Genomic DNA, 25,641 nt, shown 5'->3' on the forward strand with positions numbered 1-25,641 from the left:
AATTGGAATGAGTTTTTAGCATACTTACTGCAGAAGTGCTTGTTAGAAATCAAAGCTTTGTGTGTAAATCTAGGAGAGTACAATTGTGATGTAGTGTGCTAGGGATTTGAGGCGAATCGAAGGTTCTCAACTCGGTTAACATATGAGGCGGAATGTTCAGATTGTTTTGGAAGTGAAAGTATGGATTGAGATTGGGACAAAATTTGGCAGCAGCAAGAACTTGGTAGATGCAATTTTTGTTATAGTTAACTCGGCATGGAAGGTTGATCACCAATGCTGAGAAATTCAGAAGGCACCTTCACATCAATGGAAAATGCCCTATTTGCAAGCAAGCGAGAGAATCAATATTACATGCTCAAGGGACTGTTCTAGAGCACAGAGGATTTGAAAAATTCTAGTTCACCCAAGCATATGGGAAGAGTTTATGAACACTGATCATAGGGAATGCTTTGACTAGAATCTGAGAATGGTTAAGGTGGGAGTCCATGATGATATATGCTGGCAATTCATTTTCCAAGAGATGGTGTACTCAGTTTGGAGAACAAGGAATGAGTTTAACATAACAGGAGAGGAGTCATGGTTGCAAATCTCGGCTAATCAGATTGTGGTTTGGGCAAAACAGGCACAGATAGCAATACTAAAAATAATAGATAGAAATGGGAAAGATTTGCACTTCATTCACCGGGAGAAACCTCTAAAGGGCTGGACCAAATTAAATATAGATGGGCTATCAGTAGGCAATCTTGGGATGGCTGGAGGAAGAGGGATTATGAGAGATGAGCTTGGTATATGGAAGGAGGATTTGAAGTGAATTTGGGATTAACATCGAATATAGCACTGGAGTAATAGGGAATCTGTGAGGACCCGAAAATTTTCTTATTTTGTCGTATATTACTAGTTTATTTAAATATTTATTCATTCATTTTCTCCGAATAATTTATTTTAACCATTTTGGAACCATTTACATGGAACTATGACTTGCATATATGCTTAAAATGTCCCGTTAATAAATTTAATTTTCGAAAACTCATTTAGTGAGATTTAGTGAAAACGCATTTGGAGGCAATAGTCGATTTGAGAGTACAGTGACCTTGGAGATTTGAGAACTCGTAATTCTTATATTTATTTATTTTATCGATTTATTCACTTATTTATTGGCTTACCCTAAAATGGTTATTTTTATATTTAAGTACTCAAATATTAGTTAGTAATACTACCGTTGTGAGAATTTCTTAGAAATTTCACTCTATCGTGCACAAATCGGAAGTACACGTTTTAGCGCGTGATTAATTGAGGGACTTTAGACCTTTATTTTTAGACTATTAAGGGTGAATAATAATAGTATCAATGGAAGTGCATTAGAGGTTTATTGCATAAGTGAAACAAACTTGAGAGGAAATGAGCATGAAACGCGCGCGTACGCACACTATTCTTAGTTGACTTTTGGAGTAATTTTGGCCACAAACTCTCAAGCTTCTCAAGGAAGCCTCAACCATCAGCCAACAACTCTCCTTTCTCTCTCTCAAGCAGCCGTGTAACACCAAGGAGAAGAAGACCAAAAAATTTTCTTCAACTCATCTCACTTTCTTGCATCAAATCCTCTCAAATTCATACCACAACTAGCAAATTACTTGGAGATCATCTTGGGCTAGGAAAGGAGTTTCATTCTCATGGTTTTCTTGAGCTTCTTGTGGCCAAAAATTCTGGTCTTCATCATCTAAGGAGGTAGCTAATCATCTAACCCTTGAATCTTAGCTTTGGTAAGTTAGATTACACTTAGAAGCTTGTAGATTCATATGGATAGCTTTGGATTGTTGAAAATCATGTAAGTGGGCTCTATGAAATCCCACAATGGACTTGATGATCTGATTTGATGAGTTTGGATGTTATTTGTGTTGATTAAGTGTTAATCTAGTGGATTTAAATTGAAAGAGTGAAAAGAAAATCAAAGGAAGTGATGCATGTTGAAGGGCCGGTTCTGCCCTGCCTTTGCCGTGCCTCTTGGTGCAATTTTGTGTGGTTAAATTGACTTGGTTTTGATTTAGATATGTTTTATAGGTTGTGTGGAAATATTTCACCAAAAATCACTTGATTTGGTTGGCCAAAAGTTGAATTTTCGAAATGGTTTCATGGCTGGAAAACGTGTCCAGAGTTGCTCTGGCAGCGAATTTCAAATGACTATAACTCTTTGCTCCGATGTTGAAATCGAGTGCCGTTTGTGGCATTAGCAACTAGACACTTCCAAATTTCTAATGGTATAAAATACATCCCCTGATTATACTTGAGTGAATCGTACCAGCCTTTCAAAGTCACCTGTCCTGTTTCTCGGCTGTGTTAGAGAGCCTGTTAAGTACTGCAAATTGTTGCTTGAATATGAGCTAGTTATGGACAGAATTTTAAAACGATTCCTTCTGTGAAATTGTAGCCTTATGAATATAGTTTCCAATGCCATTCACCACTCAATTCCAAGTCGAATTGAGCGAGTTGTGGCCGAATTACAAAACTATCTCAGTGATGGAAAACCCTCTTTTTGGCTAGTTGAATGCCTTAATTTGAATTGGGACTAGTTATTTTGAAATTCTTGGTGTTAACCACCTACCAAATATATGTTGAATGTTTTTTAGACTTTTACTTCATAAATGAACCATGTTTGAGATGGTTTCATTGGCCAAATGTTTGACAACAGAAAACGGAAGCTTGAAGACAGATTTGTCTTCGGATTCCCTTGAACTTTGGTAGTTTAGTTAACTACCTTCCCTTGGAAATTTTCAAGTGAAATTTGGTAGAGGGGTAGTCCTCATATGGGAGTTGAATTGTGCCAATTTTTGTGTCGTTCCAAAACTATTTCTACGTACGAATAAGTTACCATATTTAAACTTCCAAATATTGGCACTCAAAACTCTGATTCATGTTCTGTTTGTTGTGGTTTAAACTTTGGCTATAACTCTAATTGAATTCCAAATTTTAGAGAGTAATTCGCATTCTGTGAATTTTGCAGAATTTCCAAAATTTGTCAAAAACCAACCCCAAATCTGTCCGGGGAGTCCAAATCAACAACTTGAGGCCGAAATTCGAGTATCTTCCATTTTGAATCATGGAAGTATCTTCTAGAAACATTTAGTACTCTGGAAGTAGTTTCCAACGGTACCAAGTTTTCTAATTTTTGACGTACTGAGACTGAGATGTGATTTTTCAAAGATTGCACCTCAAATCTGAAAATTTTGAACCTGAAGGGAATTGAGTTTTTAGAAACTCTCCATTTCCCTTCGATATTGCTTGACCATTTTACAGTTGATTTCAAAGATGAAAATCAGTTTTTCTTGTATTATTAAACCCCACTTGTGAGTCTCGATTTATGAGTAATTAAGGCTCTCTTTCATGATATTTTCTTAGATTGTACAAGTGTACAATCTCTTTCTTATTAGTAAGGGGTTTAAAAGTGATAGTGTGTAATTGTAAATTATTTGCTCGGCACTCAAGGAGACCTTTAAGAGAATCTCACAAGGGACGCCTAAATGCTTGATTGTGCACCACTCTTATTTTGACTAGGTGAGTGTCAAGTGCATGACTTGATGTATTTACTTGATCTATCTTACTTATATGCGTGACTGTTACTTGGTGGGATGAGTGTGTACTTTATCATACTCGCTTTCCTTTACTTGAACTTTACTTGCATTAAACTTGATTTTTTTAAAGTCGATTGTAGAATCTTATCGGCAAAATATACTTGTTTTCGTATGCATGTCGTGTTATTGAGCGTGTCATGCGTGTCATGTTGTCGAGTGGAGTGAATCTCCTCGACTTATAGGGATGCCCAATTCTCTTAGCCAATCTTGCAACTCGGGCCGGAATGGGTTTGGTCGAGAAGCTTGATAAACCAAGAGAATAAGAAAACACAATTTTGTCGTGCCCCACTTTTTGATAATGGTGTAATGTTTGAGAGTGTATGTGAACGTGTGTGAAAAATGAAAATAAAAGGCCGTGGGACTTGAAAATGCGACGGTTTGGCCAAATAAAGTTCAAAAAGGGTTTTTGGATGAAAAATGGAGTCGCCACTTGGTACGGAGTTAGGGTGTACCAAGTCACCCAAAAATGATTTTTGTTTTTGAATGAAAAAGTAAACAAACCCTTTTTGAAAACATTTAGGTCTACGTAACCAAAGAAAGGGATCGGGGTCACGTTTGATAAGGGAGAAGGCAAAGGCAAAGCCTAAGGCACTCCCTTACCCTAGCCAAAACTAGTTGCGTGACTTAGCCCCACTTTTCCTAATTTTTCTACCCAAGGTATGTATCGCATGTTGGATGAACTATATGAATGCACAAACCTAGACCTAGGGGGACATGGGGGGTAAAATTTCTCTCCAAAGCTTCAGTGATGCCAATCACATTAATTGTGAAGCCCAATAATGATCCTTTGGAGAGGTCACACATAATCCTAAATGACGTAAAAATGAGTGAAATGAGTGCATGCCATGTGAAAATGTGAGTTTGTGTGAAGTGAAAAAGTGATAAAAACAAGGGTGTGTAAGTGGAAGTGTGCAAATGGATGTACAAGATAAGGTGAGTACAGTAATAATGTGAAAATGTATGTGAGATAACATAAAGTGCATGTGTGCGAGTGATATTATAAAGTGTAAGTAGTTGAGTGAAAACGTGCAAAATTAGAGTAGTGTGAAGTGAGAATGTGGAAAAAGGGTTAGAATATAAAGTAGAAGTGTATGTGATAGCGAATGAGTAAAATGCATGAATCCTATAGGAATGCATCAAGACGGGAATGGGGAGTCCTAACTTTGTGACTTTAATTTTCCCCTTTGATTAGAAGGGAGAACTAGCGTGCTAAGGCTATTTTGTAGCCACACTCGCTCGTTTCCTTTATCGAAAGGGGACTCTTCAAGCAAATGTACCCTATAACTAGCATGAGGTGCAAAAATCCTAAAATGAGGGGAAAAGGGGTTCGAGGAGCATGCCAAATGATAAAACTAAGAAAAATGCATGACATATAGTGAACATGCATGACATGTAGTGAAAATGCACTATTGGGTATAGCATTGGACTAGCCCTTTCTATAAATGAGCCACAACTAGCGTTGGACTAGTGTGGTGACGTACATTCATCCATCACATTCATCCATGGCTATAGAAAGCAAGTAGACATGCCAAACACTCATAAACACATAGCACATAACACTTAGCATGCTCGACTAGATGCAAGAGCCTAATAAAGCAAATTAACATATAGCAACAAAAGCAAGCAATCAAGCTAATAAACCTATTACATTTGCTAGCTAGGCACACGTCTTCAATAGGTCTTCACCAAGTGCTCTCCAAGCCCTATCTATTACAAGCCAAGAGGTGTACACAAACCCCATAAAGAATAACTTAAATAAAAAGCAAAAGTAAATGAAGTAAATAAAAGGAATTAAAGAAAAACAAGGGAAGCAAGTAGACATGCAATTCTCACTTAGCACGTTGGATCACATAGGAGATACCAAAAAGGGATAAAAGAAGTTATACCTCCCCCGTTTGTCCAAATGAAGAAAAATGGCTTCAAAACAATAAAAAGGTCAAGATACCACTTTATTTGGGAAAATTAAAGAAAATAAGCAAACACAAGCTCGCTTGATCATAAAGTTCACAAATTCATGCATTAAGTACCACCTAAACAAATGAAAACAAACGAGCAATCGAATTGCAAAGTTGAGGCTACCAAGGACTCAATTGCGAACGCTAACCAAGCACTCAAACCTAATCAAACACTTTTAGGAACTTCAAGGGTCCAGGGGCAAAGAAAAAGTCAAGCAATAGTCCCAATTGCAATTAATTTAGGACTCAATTGCAAAAGACTGGAATGTAATTTGGCCACAATGCGATAAAGGGAGACTTGGGGGGTCAAAGTGCAATTTTCAAAAATAGTTTCATGCAAAACTATGCAAAGCTACGGAAACATTGGCTGTAACAAGAACATTTATTGGTGAAGTTTTCTGCAATCCAAACAATGCCGCACTAGCTATCAATCTCAACCAATTTTTGATCAAAAACTTTTCAACCCAAACACTCAAAATTTAATCTAAGCAACCTGACACACCATTCCAACATCCAAACAAACCAAAACATAGAACGAAAAACACACAAATGCTTGAAGAAAAGTCCAGCAATCATTCGGCAACTAGAGTTGATCATTTTACAACAAGGTTGTGATCCTAGCTCAAGTGTTTAAGACCCAAATATGCAAACTCAACACCACTCACCCACTTCCCCTTCAACATCAGATTAAGCTAGCAAAAGAAAATGACCAAAACCAGCTTGTGTGGGCTGTTGCGGGAAAAAAAGAAAAACAGCAAATTATGAGTATGAAAACGCAACAAAAGAAAAGACAAGAAATTCAGCAAGAGTTTCTGGAACAAAAACAAGCAGGCTGCTGCATTTTCCTTCTCAAACTAAGATTTCTTAATCACAGCCTTGATTCGATTTTTTTCAAATCAACATCATACATTCAAACTAAACAATCAGTTTCACTAAAAACAGAAAAATTTAGCAAGACATCATGCAAATCTGCCGCACAATAAGAAACCAAAGAGAACCTACAACCTGGATAGGAGCAACAATGTGGGAAAGAAGCTAAAAGCACAAGAGATTGGGAAAGCAACCATGTATGACTGAAGTGAATGCAAAATTAAAACCAGGAACAACCCAAACATGAACTCAGATTCTGGTGGGAACGACTAAGAGTTAAGAACGCAGCTGCCACAGGCATGAAAAATTGCAACAAAAAGGAGAAAAAGAAGAAGAAACTGGCGGCATGCCTATCTGGAAACATAAACTTTATGCAAAAAGATCCAGCAGCCAGTTTGTGATATGACGAAGACTTAGATAAACAGACCCACAGGAAGAAACTTGACCAAAACAAAATTTGCATCTACTTTAGAAAAACCAACCCACACGTATCGATGCAACAAACTGAAAATTTCTGAACTTGCTGCAGCAAATTTATGCGCAAACAAACTCAGTTGAAACCATCTAAACTCAGGCAACAAGACCCCCCAAACATTCTTTCCCATTTTTTTGCCGACATGAAACCTTAAGATTTCAGCACACAAACAAGAATAAAAACACAAACATGGGAATTTTCTGCTACATATGAACCCAGATGCCTTCTCGAATGAGCCAGCCATGAAAAATGTCATTTTTTCTGTTTAAAGTTAACATCTTGCCGCTAACCACAGCCAAATAACAAAGTCTAACAACAGTACCAAACAAATCCTAAGCATTAACGTAATGGACATGCATATAAACAGCAAAAGATCCCAACTTTGGGGTATAAACACAAGAATAATACAAGATGAAGCAAGCGGCAACCCACAGACGATGGAAGACATGCTTACCAACTTCGATCAACTAGAACTGACCAAAACTCCTCTCATAAAAACCAAAAATGATATCTGAATACTAAAACTTAAATCCCAGGAAAAAGAAAGAGTTCTTACCGTAAGAAAGAAAAACTTGGTCGCCGACGTAGTTGATGATTGAAGCTTTACTTCTCTGATGCCGTTCCTCTGTTTCTTCTTTGCCTCCTCCTCCCCTCTATTCTTGCCTTTCAGTTCTAATCTAGCCCACCACTCTTGCGATTTTCTTTCTCTGATTTCCCCTCCCCCAGTAACCTCACACGCCGCTAATCCTTTTCTCTGGTTTCTTCCCCTTGTTCCCGTCTCTCCCTTTTCATTTCCCTCAAAACTCTCAGCCGTTGTCTATTCTTTTCGTGTCTTTCTTTTGCTGTTCTCCCCCCAATCTCCCCTCTGCGGCTACTGTTTTTCTTCCCTTTTATATGACCCCCCTAATCCCTAAACCTATCATCCAATGGTTTCTAAACCACCCCAGCTTGACCCTTTTTCCTGGCCCTCCGATGGCTCCTCCAACTCCTCCTTGCAAGCTGCGAAAAAATACGCAGCTTGCATGCCGCGGGTTTCTTCTTTTTCTTTTTTTTTTTGAAAATAATACAAAATTGATAAAATATAAATAATAATAATAACAATAATAGAAACAAAAATAAAATGCAATCAAAAAATGCTTGTAACCTGAAATAAAACCAACCTTCCCCTAAATTAATATTTTTTTGAAATTTTTTTCCTTTTATTTGAAAATAGTTAAAATGTATCAAAAAGTAATAATTTCTATTACATTAAAAGCTTTTCCTTCAATTTTCAAACTTTTTTCACTTTTTTTTTTCAATTTTTCATCTTTTTTCTTTCTTTATTCCTTCAAGAAAACATGGAATTTAAATCAAAACAACTAAAGCATATTTTTTGAATGCTTTTTCTTTTTCTTCTTTTTTTTTCTTTTCCGAGAAATTCTATGCTAAAAACTTACAAATAAAAATAATAAAATAAAAACTAAAAAACTAAAAACTAAAAAGTGAATAAAACTTAACACGACAAATAAAAATTAAGACAAAATAGTAAATGCAAATTACACTAAAATTTTGGTGTCTACAGTTTGCCCCTCTTTGTCTGAGTTTTGGAAAAACTTGAGACAAAGAAGTAGACACCAAATACTTACCTGTGTTATTTGACTGTGAACGACTCGAATGATGGGGACTGACCCCTTTTTGATGAGATTAGCTGGGACGAGAAAATTTTTTTAATGGACTATCTGAACAAGAAATTTAAAACGGGTCTGACCCGATCAGAAAATTAAAACGGAACTGGCCCGAACAGGAAATTTAAAACGGGATAGACCCGAACAGGAAATTTAAAACGGGATAGACCCGAATAAAATGAAAATCAAGGGATTGGCAAAAATAAAATGAAAATCATGGGACTGACGCGAATAAAACGAAAATCATGGGACTGACCCGAACAAGCTTTTAATCATGGGACTGACCCGAATAAACTTTAAATCATGGGACTGGCTCGAACAAAACGAAAATCATGGGACTGACCCGAATAAAATGAAAATCATGGGACTGACCCGAATAAAACGAAAATCATGGGACTGACCCGAACAAGCTTTTAATCATGGGACTGACCCGAATAAGTTTTAAATCATGGGACTGACCCGAATAAAACGAAAATCATGGGACTGGCCCGAACAAAATGAAAATCATGAGACTGACCCAAATAAAATGAAAATCATGGGACTGACCCGAATAAAACGAAAATCATGGGACTGACGCGAACAAGCTTTTAATCATGGGACTGACCCGAATAAGCTTTTAATCATGGAACTAGCCCGAACAAAATGAAAATCATGGGACTGACCCGAATAAAATGAAAATCATGGGACTGACCCGAACAAGCTTTTAATCATGGGACTAACCCGAATAAACTTTAAATCATGGGACTGACCCGAATAAAATGAAAATCATGGGACTGACCCGAATAAAACGAAAATCATGGGACTGACCCGAACAAGCTTTTAATCATGGGACTGACCCGAATAAACTTTTAATCATGGAACTAGCCCGAACAAAATGAAAATCATGGGACTGGCCCGAATAAAATGAAAATCATGGGACTGACCCGAATAAAATGAAAATCATGGGACTGACCCGAATAAAACGAAAATCATGGGACTGACCCGAACAAGCTTTTAATCATGGGACTAACCCGAATAAGCTTTAAATCATGGGACTGACCCGAATAAAACGAAAATCATGGGACTGGCCCGAATAAAATGAAAATCATGGGACTGACCCGAATTAAATGAAAATCATGGGATTGGCCCGAATAAAATAAAAATCATGGGACTGACCCGAACAAACTTTTAATCATGGGACTGACCCGAATAAAACGAAAATCATGGGACTGACCCGAATTAAATGAAAATCATGGGACTAGCCCGAATAAAATGAAAATCATGGGACTGACCCGAACAAAACGAAAATCATGGGACTGGCCCGAATAAAATGAAAATCATGGGACTGATCCGAATAAAATGAAAATCATGGGACTGACTCGAACAAAACGAAAATCATGGGACTGACCCGAATAAGCTTTAAATCATGGGACTGGTCCGAACAAAATTAAAATCATGGGACTGACCCGCGGCTAGCGGCGATGAAAATGAAATGCAGACTGGCTGGACTGACCCACGCTCCAATGGCTGTGAAATGAAATGTCTTGACAGTCGGACAGTGGGATCAAACCCGAGCCTGCCGTGATGAACTTGATTTGATTTTTGATTTTTTGATTTTTTGATTTTTTGATTTGATTTTTTTTTTGATTTTTTGAGAGAATTTTTCCAAAGATAATTTGCCCCAGTATGATGAATTGGTCAGTGCATCTGCTCCTATAGTTGATTCCTCATTGCCATGTTGTTGCACCTTTTGAGCAAATTTGTTCGTGACATTTCCGATCCGTCTTTGTTCACTGGAGACTCTTTTCCGATACTTGCCCCAGTGCGAAGTGTGATCGCTTTCATTTGTGCATGCAATTTTTCTGCAAGAGAGAAAAAACAAAGAAATTGCCACCATCATTTGATCCGTTTTCCTTTGAGAATCGTGTAAACATGAGTTTTTCTCCTTTTCCTTCCTTTTTCGCCAACTTCCGCTGCGGCATCCGATTAAGTTGGATTTCTTGCTCCAAAACTTTTCCGATTTCTCAAACTGACCAGGTATATGTTTTGCCATACTGTGAAGGTTGCGTGGCTGGCTTTGCTGAATCTCAACCGTTTCCAAAAGACGACTAAATCCAAGCATTTTTTGAAATAAACCCCGGGGATTGTTATTTACCAAAATTCAAGAAGTTAAAATAAAATGAGGTATGCAATAAAAAATTCACATGCTATGAAGGAATGAATATGCACAAAAATGCAAAATATAATCATCTGTGCCTACAAAATGCCATAAATGCAGGCACTTTGAAAAAAAATGAGCTTCCTAAAAATGTACTTGCGAAAGAATATTTATTTTACAACATGACACAATTTTCGGTCAACAGATGTCATGTTTGACACCCTGGATATCTTTGTTCTGGAACTCAACACTGGTAGAAGTATTCCAAATGAAGGGAGATCCAAATGAACCAAATCACCAGTTATTCCTCCTCGTGCTTACAAAACTCACCTTGGCGCCCTTCTGGGTTTTCACCAAGGTTGCCCCCACCTTTGTCTGTTTTGTTTTGTTTTTTTTTTTGTTCGTGTTTTTCTCTTTTCTTTCTTTTCCTCCTTTTCTTTTGAGGTGTCCTTTCGGGTTTTCACCTAAGGAAGCAAATGGAAGAGCTCAACCATGATCGACTCAGAAATGTAAGTTGAAAAATTGCTGACATCAGTAAAATGCGCTTCCCTTATAGACTTAAGCGAAGGCATTATGGACATCATTTGTCAGTTGATTACTGAAATCCCTAAAAGAAAATACAGCAAGTGACGAAAATCAGGACTTTTGGATTTTTGTAATGAGGTCAGGCGAGGTGTTTTCAAGAAAAGTTAAGGCTTGAAAGCAAACCTTGATGAGAGAGGTGTGAAATAACTTGCGATTGCATCATTTTGAAATTATCTCCAAATTTTGAACGAAACCGAGGAAAATTTGCCCCAGTTCGATTGGATTTTTCCCTCTTTGTGTTTTCACTGCATTTTTCACTTTTGCATTTTCTTTAAAACTAAATTTGCCCCAGTGTGGGGTCCTTTTTCTGATCATCTCTTTTCAAAATGAATTTGCCCCAGTGTGGGTTCTTTCTTCCTTTTCATCTCTTTTTCAAAATAAATTTGCCCCAGTGTGGGGTTTTCTTTTTCTGATCATCTCCTTTCAAAATGAAGTTGCCCCAGTGTGGGGTTTGCAATCCTCAGGGGCTGCCAAACAAAAATTATTATTATGATAGCCCAAAGGGGATGACTAGGGATAAAATGTTTTGATTGGAAAAGAAGATGGCCTGACTTTTGCCTTGTCTCTTGCATGATTTTCTAAAAGAAATTTGCATAATCAAAACAAAAAACTCCTTACACATGTCTGAGTTGATAAAGTCGAGGGAATGTCTGTCCATCCATTTCTGCCAAAATGTGTGCTCCGCCAAGCAATACCTTTTGAACAATGAATGGCCCTTGCCAATTGAAAACAAATTTGCCTTCAACTTCATCTTTCATTAGCAAAATCACTTTAGCACTTTATTCCCTTCTTCAGAGGATCGGTGGCGGACCTTTTTGTTATGAACACAGGCCATGCTTTTTGGCAACATTGGTCATGGCACACAGCATTCAATTGCTTTTCGTCAATCAGAATCAATCATTGATGATGCTGCTTTAACCAATCAACTTCCAACCTGGAAGGAAAGGGATTTTATCAATGAAGGCTTTCTCAATGAAGGAATTTTCAAATGAAGGGATTTTCTTAATGAAGGCTTTCTCAAAGAAGGGATTTTCAAATGAAGGGATTTTCTCAATGAAGGCTTTCTCAAAGAAGGGATTTTCAACGAAGAGATTTTTAATGAAGGGATTTCCAGAACAGTGATATTCAAAGGGTCAGATAATGCCATCTTTGGCCATCTCAAAAAATTAAAAACAAATTCAGGACAATAATCAAATAAACAAATAAAACAAATTGTGCATTTCATGAAACTCCAAATTAAAGACAAAACTCAATTGCAAAAGATGCTTTCATTAAGCTATTCACATATGCAAGAAAAGTTTTCGTGAACTTTAGTAAATAACAACCCCTAGATTTACTGAAACTCCATTCGAGAGGGAAGATATTCGGCCATCCAAATTGTGCAAAGCCCCTTCAGGATTTTCAAATTTCGTCATTGGAGGTGGCTGCCTCGAAGGTGTCCTTGTGTTTGGGAAAAGGGTTTGTACTTATACTTGGTCCTTGTTCACCTTTTCCTTTTAACACTATTTCCCCTGCCTCAATCATGTTTTGGACTTTGTGCTTAAGGGCTTTACAATCGGCGGTTGGGTGGCCAGGCGCTCCCGAGTGATATGCACAAATAGCACGTGGATTGTACCCAGCTGGCATGCCATAAGGATATGATGGAGGGGGAATCATGCCTATTTTGCCGGCAGCCTTCAATTGCTCATACAAATGGTCCAAAGGCCTGCCTAGGTTGGTGAAAGTTCGGGTGCGGCTTTGATTGTAGGTTTCAGTGGGTTGGGGATAGCTATAGGTAGGTCTATTTGGTGGAGGAAATTGTTGATTGTAGGGAGGTCGGGATCGAATTTGTTGGAAGTTAGGTTGAGATACTTGAAAAGGGGCTATATGCGAGTTGGTGTAGTTAGAGCGAGGTCGAGGATGAGTGGTATTGGTGTGATAAACAGGATGAGGGTTTGAATAGTAAGGGTAAGGGTTTGAGTAGGTAGGGTATTGTCGAGGTCTGGGTCTTGAGATAGGGTTTCGATCCCAGACAAAAGCAGTTTCCCCCTCTTGCTTTTTGAATTGTTGCTTCTTCCCATTACTACCTTGGCTTTGCAAGGCATCCAACTGGGATTTGAGGGCAAAGACATTAACAATCTTCCCAGCTTTCACGAAGTCATCGAACTCTTCAAGTTTATTGACAATAGCGGCAAACGAGCATCCAGTCATGCGGAAAATTTCTTCAAAGTACGGCGGATCATGTGCTTTAATGAAAGTGCGTATGATTTCGTCCTCGGTCATTGGTGGCTCGACTTTTGCAGCTATTTTTCTCCACCTTTTGGCATAAGTCTTGTGGTCCTCGGAGGGTTTTCTTTTTGTTCCTTCCAACGTGGTTCGTGTCGGAGCCAGCTCGCAGTTATACTCGTATTGCCTTACAAAAGCATTAGACAAGTCAATCCAGGTTTTTACTTCTTCGGGCTTCAAATTTGAATACCAGTCGAGGGCATCCCCCTCCAGACTTTCCGGGAACAACCTTAGAGGCAGGTTCTCGTCGTCTATGGGCCTTCCCAATTTGTTAGCAAACAGACGGAGGTGCGTTTTGGGATTGCCAGTTCCATCGTACTTGTTAAACTTAGGGGTTTTGAACCACTCAGGCAATTGCACATTTGGAAAGAGGCAAAGCTCATCATAGTCCAGCACTCCTTGCTTGTTCAAACCCTGACTTTTCTTCATAAATTAATCAAAACGATCAAGACGCTTGAGCAACTTCATATCAACAGGAGCAGAACATTCTCCTATCTCCGGCTTGTTTTGAATAGTATGGTCTGGCAAGAAAGGCTCAGCAGTAGCGTGGTAAAAAGTGTGTGGCTCAGGTGGTATATTTGAGGTGATGTGGGGTTGTGGGCCTTGCATGTAAGTAGGGAAAAATGAAGGATCAGGAGGGTAAGTGTATGGCAAATGTATGGTGGGATATGTGAAAGTTCCTTCGGGTGGAATAAGAAAAATGGAGTAACGGTGACTTGAGTTGAAGGGATGACAAACGGTTCTGGCTCAGCCTGCTTGACGGGTATAGGTTCGGGTTGAACTCCGTTGCTGATTAGCTCGTCAATCAATTTCCTTTGGGCCGCCATCTCAGATGCCATTTCACCAAACTTAGTAAGCATCTCGGTTAACTGAAACCCTAAACTTGTAGTCTCAGGTTGGGCGGTAGTAGTAGACCTATCTGCTTGTTTCGGTTGTGAACTCATGTTTACACGACTCCTTTGAGCTTGACTACGGGATCGTGTTATGATGGGCTTTCGACGAGAAGCTATGTTTAAATATTACCTGAGAATTTTGAAAGGAATTGCCTTTAGATTTAACCCTTGCTTAGTTATTCCAATAAAATAAAGAAAAAGACAAGAGTTAGTAGATATCCAGAAAAATTCGGATGCATGTCCTATGGGGGAACCCTTTTTGTGCCAAGGGTAGGCCTAGCATGAAAATGCAATCCTCTAGGGTAGGCACTATACCATACCTGATGGATCTGATCAACTCATTGAGTAAAAAATAATTTTGAAAATTTGGTCAATTGGATTGACGAGAGACACTTGTCAAAATGAGGTAAACATCCGAATGGATTGATCACTTTTGATCGATACAAGAATTTGCAAAAATGCACGGGTTTGACCTTGACGAACTTCCTATCGAAGAGACCGGAATTCGTTTGACAAAATATCCTCAGTAAAACGCGGGTCAAAACCCCAACTGATCAAATGGCTGGATGCAGTGGATGGTTTTCTCAAAACCGACTAGGTTTCCCAATTTGAAATTCGATCTTGAAACTCTAATTGGTCGAACGGGTTGAATGAAATTGACCATTTATTTAAAATCGACCGGATTACCCTAAAAAGGGAAACGGGTCAAATGAATTGAGTGAAATTTAAAAACTTACTCAAAATTGACCGAATCATCCTAAAAAAGGAACTTGATCGAATGAAATTGAGAATTTTATTCAAAATGGACCGGATCATCCTAAAAAATGAAATTGGTTAAATGAATTGAATGAAATCGAGAATTTATTCAAAATTGACCAGATCGCCCTAAGAGGGTAAACTGGTCAAATGAATCGGACGAAATTGATGATTTATTGAAAATCGACAAAATTGCCCTAACTAATCAAATGAATTGAATGAAATTGGTGATTTATTCAAAAATCGACTAGATTGCCCTAAAAATGAATGAATTGGCCAAATGAAATGAAGATTTATTTAAAAATCGGCCAGATGACCTTAAAAGGGTAAGTTGATCAAATGAATTGAAGGCAAATTGATAAAAATAGACTGGATGAAATTGATGAATGAAATGATCCAATGGATTGAATGGAATTGGAAGCTTATTAAAAAAATCAAGCTATCCACTGATAGTTTCAAAAAATTCATTGCGATGCATTAGTCTATGAGCCTTCTAAAATCAAATTTTGGCCTCAATTTATTTATCGTCTCAATAGGAGGAATCATTTGTGAATTTCTTCAAATTAATGTCCTTTACGCAAGGGAATTTTACCAATTTTGATAAAATGGCCAAAAGGTGATTATTAGACGCTCATATTCCTAAGATCGCTTTATGAAAATGATCGGATCTTACCTTACCTTGTGCACTACCCCTTTGGATGGTACAAAATGTAAACGTGCAAGTCTCCTTGGATTAAGTATCCGAGACATAGGGCGATTTATTCCTAGTACGGGATCCCCTAAATGGCATTCCCTTCTAAGGCGGATGCATGATGCCAGTTTATTAAAGCAATAAAACATGCGATTTAAAGAAAAACGTGCTCTAAGGAGCCCTTTATACGCCAGGGTAGGCCTAAAAATGACATGCCATTATTAATTTACGAATGAAATATACCGAAATTTCTAAACGTGCAATAACCTATCTATAAGGGTAGGTCCTAAAAGATGATCGTGCCAGACCTCTTATTTCCTAACGTTTGTGAATGCAAAAGACAGGAGACAAGGAAAGTTAGTTCAACACATAATCACATAACACGTTGGACAATTAGATGATATAAAAGCAACAAAGCAATAAGGAAAGAGAGTGGGATCCCTCCCCTCGTGAATGGTGTCCCTAATAGGGCAAGGTCGACTCTACCCTAGGCAATTCTAAAATGGATGCATGAGGTTTGGCTCACTAATGCATCTAGACTCGATAAGCTCAGGTCCTCGAGCCTTCAGACTTGGAAACCAAAGGTCATCACTCCCAATGTTCCTTGTCGGTGGCTCGAGCGATTCCCCAGACATTGCTACGCACACGTCATGTCACGGCCACATGTCTGAGTGAATCTAAAGAAATCCTCAACCTTCGACTAAAAACTAAAGGCTATTAACCCAAAGATTAAAGTGGAAGATTGAGTGACCCCTCGGATCATGCTACGCACACGTCGTGTCACGATCACATGTCCAAGGGGGTCGCCTAAAATCCTAATAGGGTGGAGTGGCGTGACAAGCCACTAAAAGAAAAATAAATGAGGGGTGAAAAATTAAAGCGTATGCACGTATGCTAGTGCTCGTTTGGAGGGGAGGGATCGAGAACCAACGCGAGGCTCTAAGGTGATGTCCCCCACCCAAATGCAATGCAAAGCGCGGAATCACATACATAAACCATTCATCCATCAAAACAATCGTATGCCAAATGGGTAAGTGAGTGAGTTGATACGCGCGAAATGCAAAAATTCTAAAAAGGAAAAATGCAACCCTAATATCCAAATGCTATGCATAAAAAGGGTAGAAAACGGAAAAGAATGGCTAAATCAAATGTTTGGACCCACTTAGGAATTCCCCAGTGGAGTCGCCAAGTGTCGCGCCCCACTTTTTGATAATGGTGTAATGTTTGAGAGTGTATGTGAACGTGTGTGAAAAATGAAAATAAAAGGCCGTGGGACTTGAAAATGCGACGGTTTGGCCAAATAAAGTTCAAAAAGGGTTTTTGGATGAAAAATGGAGTCGCCACTTGGTACGGAGTTAGGGTGTACCAAGTCACCCAAAAATGATTTTTGTTTTTGAATGAAAAAGTAAACAAATCCTTTTTGAAAACATTTAGGTCTACGTAACCAAAGAAAGGGATCGGGGGTCACGTTTGATAAGGGAGAAGGCAAAGGCAAAGCCTAAGGCACTCCCTTACCCTAGCCAAAGCTAGTTGCGTGATTTAGCCCCACTTTTCCTAATTTTTCTACCCAAGGTATGTATCGCATGTTGGATGAACTATATGAATGCACAAACCTAGACCTAGGGGGACATGGGGGGTAAAATTTCTCTCCAAAGCTTGAGTAATGCCAATCACATTAATTGTGAAGCCCAATAATGATCCTTTGGAGAGGTCACACATAATCCTAAATGACGTAAAAATGAGTGAAATGAGTGCATGCCATGTGAAAATGTGAGTTTGTGTGAAGTGAAAAAGTGATAAAAACAAGAGTGTGTAAGTGGAAGTGTGCAAATGGATGTACAAGATAAGGTGAGTACAGTAATAATGTGAAAATGTATGTGAGATAACATAAAGTGCATGTGTGCGAGTGATATTATAAAGTGTAAGTAGTTGAGTGAAAACGTGCAAAATTAGAGTAGTGTGAAGTGAGAATGTGGAAAAAGGGTTAGAATATAAAGTAGAAGTGTATGTGATAGCGAATGAGTAAAATGCATGAATCCTATAGGAATGCATCAAGACGGGAATGGGGAGTCCTAACTTTGTGACTTTAATTTTCCCTTTGATTAGAAGGGAGAACTAGCGTGCTAAGGCTATTTTGTAGCCACACTCGCTCGTTTCCCTTATCGAAAGGGGACTCTTCAAGCAAATGTACCATATAACTAGCATGAGGTGCAAAAATCCTAAAATGAGGGGAAAAGGGGTTCGAGGAGCATGCCAAATGATAAAACTAAGAAAAATGCATGACATGTAGTGAACATGCAAGTATGCACTAACGAAAGGGGGATGGTCTATTGGGTCTAGCATTGGACTAGCCCTTTCTATAAATGAGCCACAACTAGCGTTGGACTAGTGTGGTGACGTACATTCATCCATCACATTCATCCATGGCTATAGAAAGCAAGTAGACATGCCAAACACTCATAAACACATAGCACATAACACTTAGCATACTCGACTAGATGTAAGAGCCTAATAAAGCAAATTAACATATAGCAACAAAAGCAAGCAATCAAGCTAATAAACCTATTACATTTGCTAGCTAGGCACACGTCTTCAATAGGTCTTCACCAAGTGCTCTCCAAGCCCTATCTATTACAAGCCAAGATGTGTACACAAACCCCATAAAGAATAACTTAAATAAAAAGCAAAAGTAAATGAAGTAAATAAAAGGAATTAAAGAAAAACAAGGGAAGCAAGTAGACATGCAATTCTCACTTAGCACGTTGGATCACATAGGAGATACCAAAAAGGGATAAAAGAAGTTATACCTCCCCCGTTTGTCCAAATGAAGAAAAATGGCTTCAAAACAATAAAAAGGTCAAGATACCACTTTATTTGGAAAAATTAAAGAAAATAAGCAAACACAAGCTCGCTTGATCATAAAGTTCACAAATTCATGCATTAAGTACCACCTAAACAAATGAAAGCAAACGAGCAATCGAATTGCAAAGTTGAGGCTACCAAGGACTCAATTGCGAACGCTAACCAAGCACTCAAACCTAATCAAACACTTTTAGGAACTTCAAGGGTCCAGGGGCAAAGAAAAAGTCAAGCAATAGTCCCAATTGCAATTAATTTAGGACTCAATTGCAAAAGACTGGAATGTAATTTGGCCACAATGCGACAAAGGGAGACTTGGGGGGTCAAAGTGCAATTTTCAAAAATAGATTCATGAAAAACTATGCAAAGCTACGGAAACATTGGCTGCAACAAGAACATTTATTGGTGAAGTTTTCTGCAATCCAAACAATGCCGCACCAGCTATCAATCTCAACCAATTTTTGATCAAAAACTTTTCAACCCAAACACTCAAAATTTAATCTAAGCAACCTGACACACCATTCCAACATCCAAACAAACCAAAACATAGAACGAAAAACACACAAATGCTTGAAGAAAAGTCCAGCAATCATTCGGCAACTAGAGTTGATCATTTTACAACAAGGTTGTGATCCTAGCTCAAGTGTTTAAGACCCAAATATGCAAACTCAACACCACTCACCCACTTCCCCTTCAACATCAGATTAAGCTAGCAAAAGAAAATGACCAAAACCAGCTTGTGTGGGCTGTTGCGGGAAAAAAAGAAAAACAGCAAATTATGAGTATGAAAACGCAACAAAAGAAAAGACAAGAAATTCAGCAAGAGTTTCTGGAACAAAAACAAGCAGGCTGCTGCATTTTCCTTCTCAAACTAAGATTTCTTAATCACAGCCTTGATTCGATTTTTTTCAAATCAACATCATACATTCAAACTAAACAATCAGTTTCACTAAAAACAGAAAAATTTAGCAAGACATCATGCAAATCTGCCGCACAATAAGAAACCAAAGAGAACCTACAACCTGGATAGGAGCAACAATGTGGGAAAGAAGCTAAAAGCACAAGAGATTGGGAAAGCAACCATGTATGACTGAAGTGAATGCAAAATTAAAACCAGAAACAACCCAAACATGAACTCAGATTCTGGTGGGAACGACTAAGAGTTAAGAACGCAGCTGCCACAGGCATGAAAAATTGCAACAAAAAGGAGAAAAAGAAGAAGAAACTGGCGGCATGCCTATCTGGAAACATAAACTTTATGTAAAAAGATTCAGCAGCCAGTTTGTGATATGACGAAGACTTAGATAAACAGACCCACAGGAAGAAACTTGACCAAAACAAAATTTGCAACTACTTCAGAAAAACCAACCCACACGTATCGATGCAACAAACTGAAAATTTCTGAACTTGCTGCAGCAAATTTATGCGCAAACAAACTCAGTTGAAACCATCTAAACTCAGGCAACAAGACCCCCAAACATTCTTTCCCATTTTTTTGCCGACATGAAACCTTAAGATTTCAGCATACAAACAAGAATAAATACACAAACATGGGAATTTTCTACTACATATGAACCCAGATGCCTTCTCGAATGAGCCAGCCATGAAAAATGTCATTTTTTCTGTTTAAAGTTAACATCTTGCCGCTAACCACAACCTAATAACAAAGTCTAACAACAGCACCAAACAAATCCTAAGCATTAACGTAATGGACATGCATATAAACAGCAAAAGATCCCAACTTTGGGGGTATAAACACAAGAATAATACAAGATGAAGCAAGCGGCAACCCACAGACGATGGAAGACATGCTTACCAACTTCGATCAACTAGAACTGACCAAAACTCCTCTCATAAAAACCAAAAATGATATCTGAATACTAAAACTTAAATCCCAGGAAAAAGAAAGAGTTCTTACCATAAGAAAGAAAAACTTGGTCGCCGACGTAGTTGATGATTGAAGCTTTACTTCTCTGATGCCGTTCCTCTGTTTCTTCTTTGCCTCCTCCTCCCCTCTATTCTTGCCTTTCAGTTCTAATCTAGCCCACCACTCTTGCGGTTTTCTTTCTCTGATTTCCCCTCCCCCAGTAACCTCACACGCCGCTAATCCTTTTCTCTGGTTTCTTCCCCTTGTTCCCGTCTCTCCCTTTTCATTTCCCTCAAAACTCTCAGCCGTCGTCTATTCTTTTCGTGTCTTTCTTTTGCTGTTCTCCCCCCAATCTCCCCTCTGCGGCTACTGTTTTTCTTCCCTTTTATATGACTCCCTAATCCCTAAACCTATCATCCAATGGTTTCTAAACCACCCCAGCTTGACCCTTTTTCCTGGCCCTCCGATGGCTCCTCCAACTCCTCCTTGCAAGCCGCGAAAAAATACGCAGCTTGCATGCCGCGGGTTTCTTCTTCTTCTTTTTTTTTGAAAATAATACAAAATTGATAAAATATAAATAATAATAATAACAATAATAGAAACAAAAATAAAATGCAATCAAAAAATGCTTGTAACCTGAAATAAAACCAACCTTCCCCTAAATTAATATTTTTTTGAAATTTTTTTCCTTTTATTTGAAAATAGTTAAAATGTATCAAAAAGTAATAATTTCTATTACATTAAAAGATTTTCCTTCAATTTTCAAACTTTTTCACTTTTTTTTTTCAATTTTTCATCTTTTTTCTTTCTTTTTTCCTTCAAGAAAACATGGAATTTAAATCAAAACAACTAAAGTATATTTTTTGAATGCTTTTTCTTTTTCTTCTTTTTTTTTCTTTTCTGAGAAATTCTATGCTAAAAACTTACAAATAAAAATAATAAAATAAAAACTAAAAAACTAAAAACTAAAAAGTGAATAAAACTTAACACGACAAATAAAAATTAAGACAAAATAGTAAATGCAAATTACACTAAAATTTTGGTGTCTACAAAATTGATCTTTTGAAATCTTGTTCAGCATACTCGTGGAGTATCGCTCTTTTCGTGCATGTTCTTAAAACAATACTTGATCTCTTAAGGTCTTGTTCTGCATACTTGTCGAGTATCGCCCTTTTCGTGTGTGTTTGGTTACGGATCCGAGAGGGTGGAATGATGGATAGAAGAAGTAATAAGTGAAGTTTCTACGGACATAATACCTACCCGAATGACGGAGTGTCATCACGAGAGGGTATCGGAACAAGCCGTGGCGAAGCAGGTGGAAATTAGCTCCTGAGAGCTCCTGTATCCTACTCAAGTGTGTTTAATTGTTAATCGTGAATTATTTGACTTATCGCTTTATTCATGGTATAAATGTTATTGATACTTGAACTACGTGATTGCATGATTTTCTTGGCCTCACTGAGTATTGGCTCATCCCATTAGTTTGTTTTCCTTAACAGGAACTGGAATGGAAGAAGTTAAGGAAATGCCAACTTGAGGCACTTTTGTATTAATGTTTTGATTGTAATCGACTATACACTTTTGGATGTTGTATATTTTGGGAAAAGTGATTGTAAGATTGAAATTGTCATGTAAGATTGAATATTTATGTATGGAAATGATTTCGTACCTTTATTCCGATTTTCATTGTTAGCATTAGACTTTAAGTTTGAATTGAAATTGTCTTGAATCCTGGCGAAAGTTAGATAGGCGTCCCGTGGATACCCTTGGGTTCGCCCTTGGGAAAGTGGGGGCGTCACAGTTGGTGTCAGAGCTTAGGTTTCAGATCTTTGTAGTGTATCCTAAACTTAAAAATTTAGGATACCGGACTATGGGACTGGTTTGAAAGTTAAGTGACCGCTTGTAGGCATAAAAATCAGAGCCGCTTCGCGTGGTGAGTTTGGGCCAAATGGTGTTATGGTCCTCATTATATGAATGAGTAAAGACTTGAGTACTCTTCTAGAGCGTAAGTTGTGAATCATGAATGTGATTGGTATAAATCCTTTATCTTGATACTTGGGAAAGATTAGATATGTATGCTGGGTAGGAATTTCAAATGTGGTGATTTACTCTTGGAACTGGCCAACTCGAGTTGTGAATTACCTTATTTCGGATTCTTGTACCCGAGTGCTTAAAAGTTGAGGGCAATGCTAAGGACTTGAGATCTCCATTTGTGAGGAACAAGAATAGACTAATATTTTGGGAGAGCAAGTGCAAGAGGTCAACGGACGTCTAGTTCGTATAGTAAGAGAAATGAGACATTGGACGGAAAATATTTTAACTGAGTGTGGGACAATATTGACTAGAGAGAAATGGAATGTAGTTGAGCCTAAGAGAGAGAGGTAGAGAAAGATTGATGGATGGTTCTATGTAACTCAATAGGATCTAAGTGTTTGATATGAGTCAGAAATGAACGAGAAAAATTAGACTCTTTTGACTGATGTAGTTAGAATTAGCTGGGGTGATACTAGTGCCAAGGCCATTGTATTTTTGTATGACTGTGTGGCCTACTTTTGAGACACTTGACTTGACTTTAGTTGTATGTGACTAAAAGTACTTTTGTGACACCTGTGTGCTATATTTTTGTAATTCCCCCATGACTTACTAATTTTATGAATTTTAAAGTGTGAATACATGTTAATTAATGTTATCTCTGATATTTTCAAGATCGGCTCTTGTTTTAAGAAATTTCTCGCGTGACCACTTTTATTTCTTGCACTAGGTACCACTAGAATTATGGATGGACGAAGGAGTGGATGAGGTCGTGGGCTATGGTCTAGGCAAGCCCAACCTCAAGGGGATGAACAAGGATCGGCAACTGGACCGATCCAAGGACAAGAGAATATAGACGTTAACCAAATGGCTACTACCATTAATAGGATGACTGATATCCTAAAACGATTAGCTGAGAGACAGGGACCAGGGCCACTTAACCAACCTGGGGGCCAGGATAGAGGGGAAGATAGAGTCTTGGAGAGGTTCCTTAAATTTAACCCGCCTAAGTTCACTGGTGAACCTGATCTTGAGGTAGCGGAGAATTGGCTAGAAAGAATGACTAACATTTTCGCCGCCCTAGATTATGCGGAGGAGAGGCAAGTGACTTTTGCTGTCTTTCAGTTTAAGGGTGCAGCACGTGCTTGGTGGGATATGATAAGGGAAAAATGGGAAAGAGCACAAACCCCTTGGATCTGGGAAAATCTTTTAGGAGAGTTTAATGAGAAGTTTCTCCCACCCTTGGTTCAAGAGAAACGGGAGGACGAATTCATAAAAGTAAAGTAGGGGGCGTCTAGTGTGGCCGAGTATGAGGGAAAATTTATTAAGTTTTGTAGGTACGCCCCAGAATTGGTAGCCACTGAGAGGAGAAGGATAAGGCGATTTGTACAGGGACTTAACGTGGAGATTCAAGAGGGGTTAGCAATGGCCCAAATCTCTACTTTCACCAAAGCCCTAGAGAAGGCGCAGAGAGTTGAAAGCGCAAGGCTACAAGTTAAGGATTTTCATGCCAAGAAGAGGGGCACTACTAGTTATCCTCTTGGACAAGCAGATAAGGGTGTCCCACCTTCTAAAGAGGAAAAATGAACGGGAATAGTAGAGACATCTAGTACACCAAAAAGGACTCAATCAAGAGGAGGCCACAATGGACTTGGTCAACCAAGGGAGACACCTCCAAGTGGTCAGGCTGTGGCTCCTTAAGTTATTTGTGGTTATTGTCGTAAACCTAACCATACAGAGAATGAGTGCTAGAAGAAATCAGGAAAGTGTTTGTATTGTGGCAGCACTGAACATCAAATCGCGAACTGTCTAAGTATACCAAAGGAAGGAGGTAGTGCTCAACGGCCAGACAAGTCAATATCGAAACAGTCTAGTGCTGGAGGAAGTCGATCTAAAGCACCGGCTAGGGTTTATGCATTAGATTATCAACAGGTTTCCAATCCTGCTAAGGTCATTGAAGGCATGATTATCGCTTTCTATTGTTTAGTTAAGGTTCTAAGTGACCATAGTACGACACACTTTTGTAAAGCTCTAGATTCATGAGATAGAATCAAAGTTTGACTGCTAAATTAGGTGACTAGAAATTGTGAAAAAAAATTGGTTGGAGACTGTAAGTTATTGATTGACCTGATAAGCTGACTATTAGGGGGTATGACTATTATCCTAAGTATGAATTTCGAGGACGAAATTCTTTCTAAGGAGGGGAGGATGTGAGGACCCGAAAATTTTCTTATTTTGTCGTATATTATTAGTTTATTTAAATATTTATTCATTCGTTTTCTCTGAATAATTTATTTTAACCTTTTTGGAACCATTTATATGGAACTATGATTAGCATATATTCTTAAAATGTTCCGTTAATAAATTTAATTTTCGGAAGCTCGTTTAGTGAGATTTAGTGAAAACGCATTTGGAGGCAATAGTCGATTTGAGAGTACAGTGACCTTGGAGATTTGAGAACTCGTAATTCTTATGTCTATTTATTTATTTGTTTTATCGATTTATTCACTTATTTATTGGCTTACCCTAAAATGGTTATTTTTATGTTTAAGCACTCAAGTATTAGTTAGTAATACTATCGTTGTCAGAATTTCTTAGAAATTTCACTCTATCGCGCATAAATCGGAAGTACGCATTTTAGCGCACGAGTAATTGAGAGACTTTAGACCTTTATGTTTAGACAATTAAGGGTGAATAATAATTGTATCAATGGAGGTGCATTAGAGGTTTAGCGCACAAGTGAAACAAACCCGAGAGGAAACGGGCACGAAACGCGCTTGTACGCGTACTATTCTTAGTTGACTTTTGGAGTAATTTTGGCCACAAACTCTTAAGCTTCTCAAGGAAGCCTCAACCATCAGCCAACAACTCTCCTTTCTCTCTCTCAAGCAGCCGTGCAACACCAAGGAGAAGAAGACCAAAAAAATTTCTTCATCTCATCTCACTTTCTTGCACCAAATCCTCTCA

The sequence above is a fragment of the Coffea arabica genome, chromosome 7c, assembly GCF_036785885.1.
Source record: "Coffea arabica cultivar ET-39 chromosome 7c, Coffea Arabica ET-39 HiFi, whole genome shotgun sequence".
Taxonomy (NCBI): domain Eukaryota; kingdom Viridiplantae; phylum Streptophyta; class Magnoliopsida; order Gentianales; family Rubiaceae; genus Coffea; species Coffea arabica.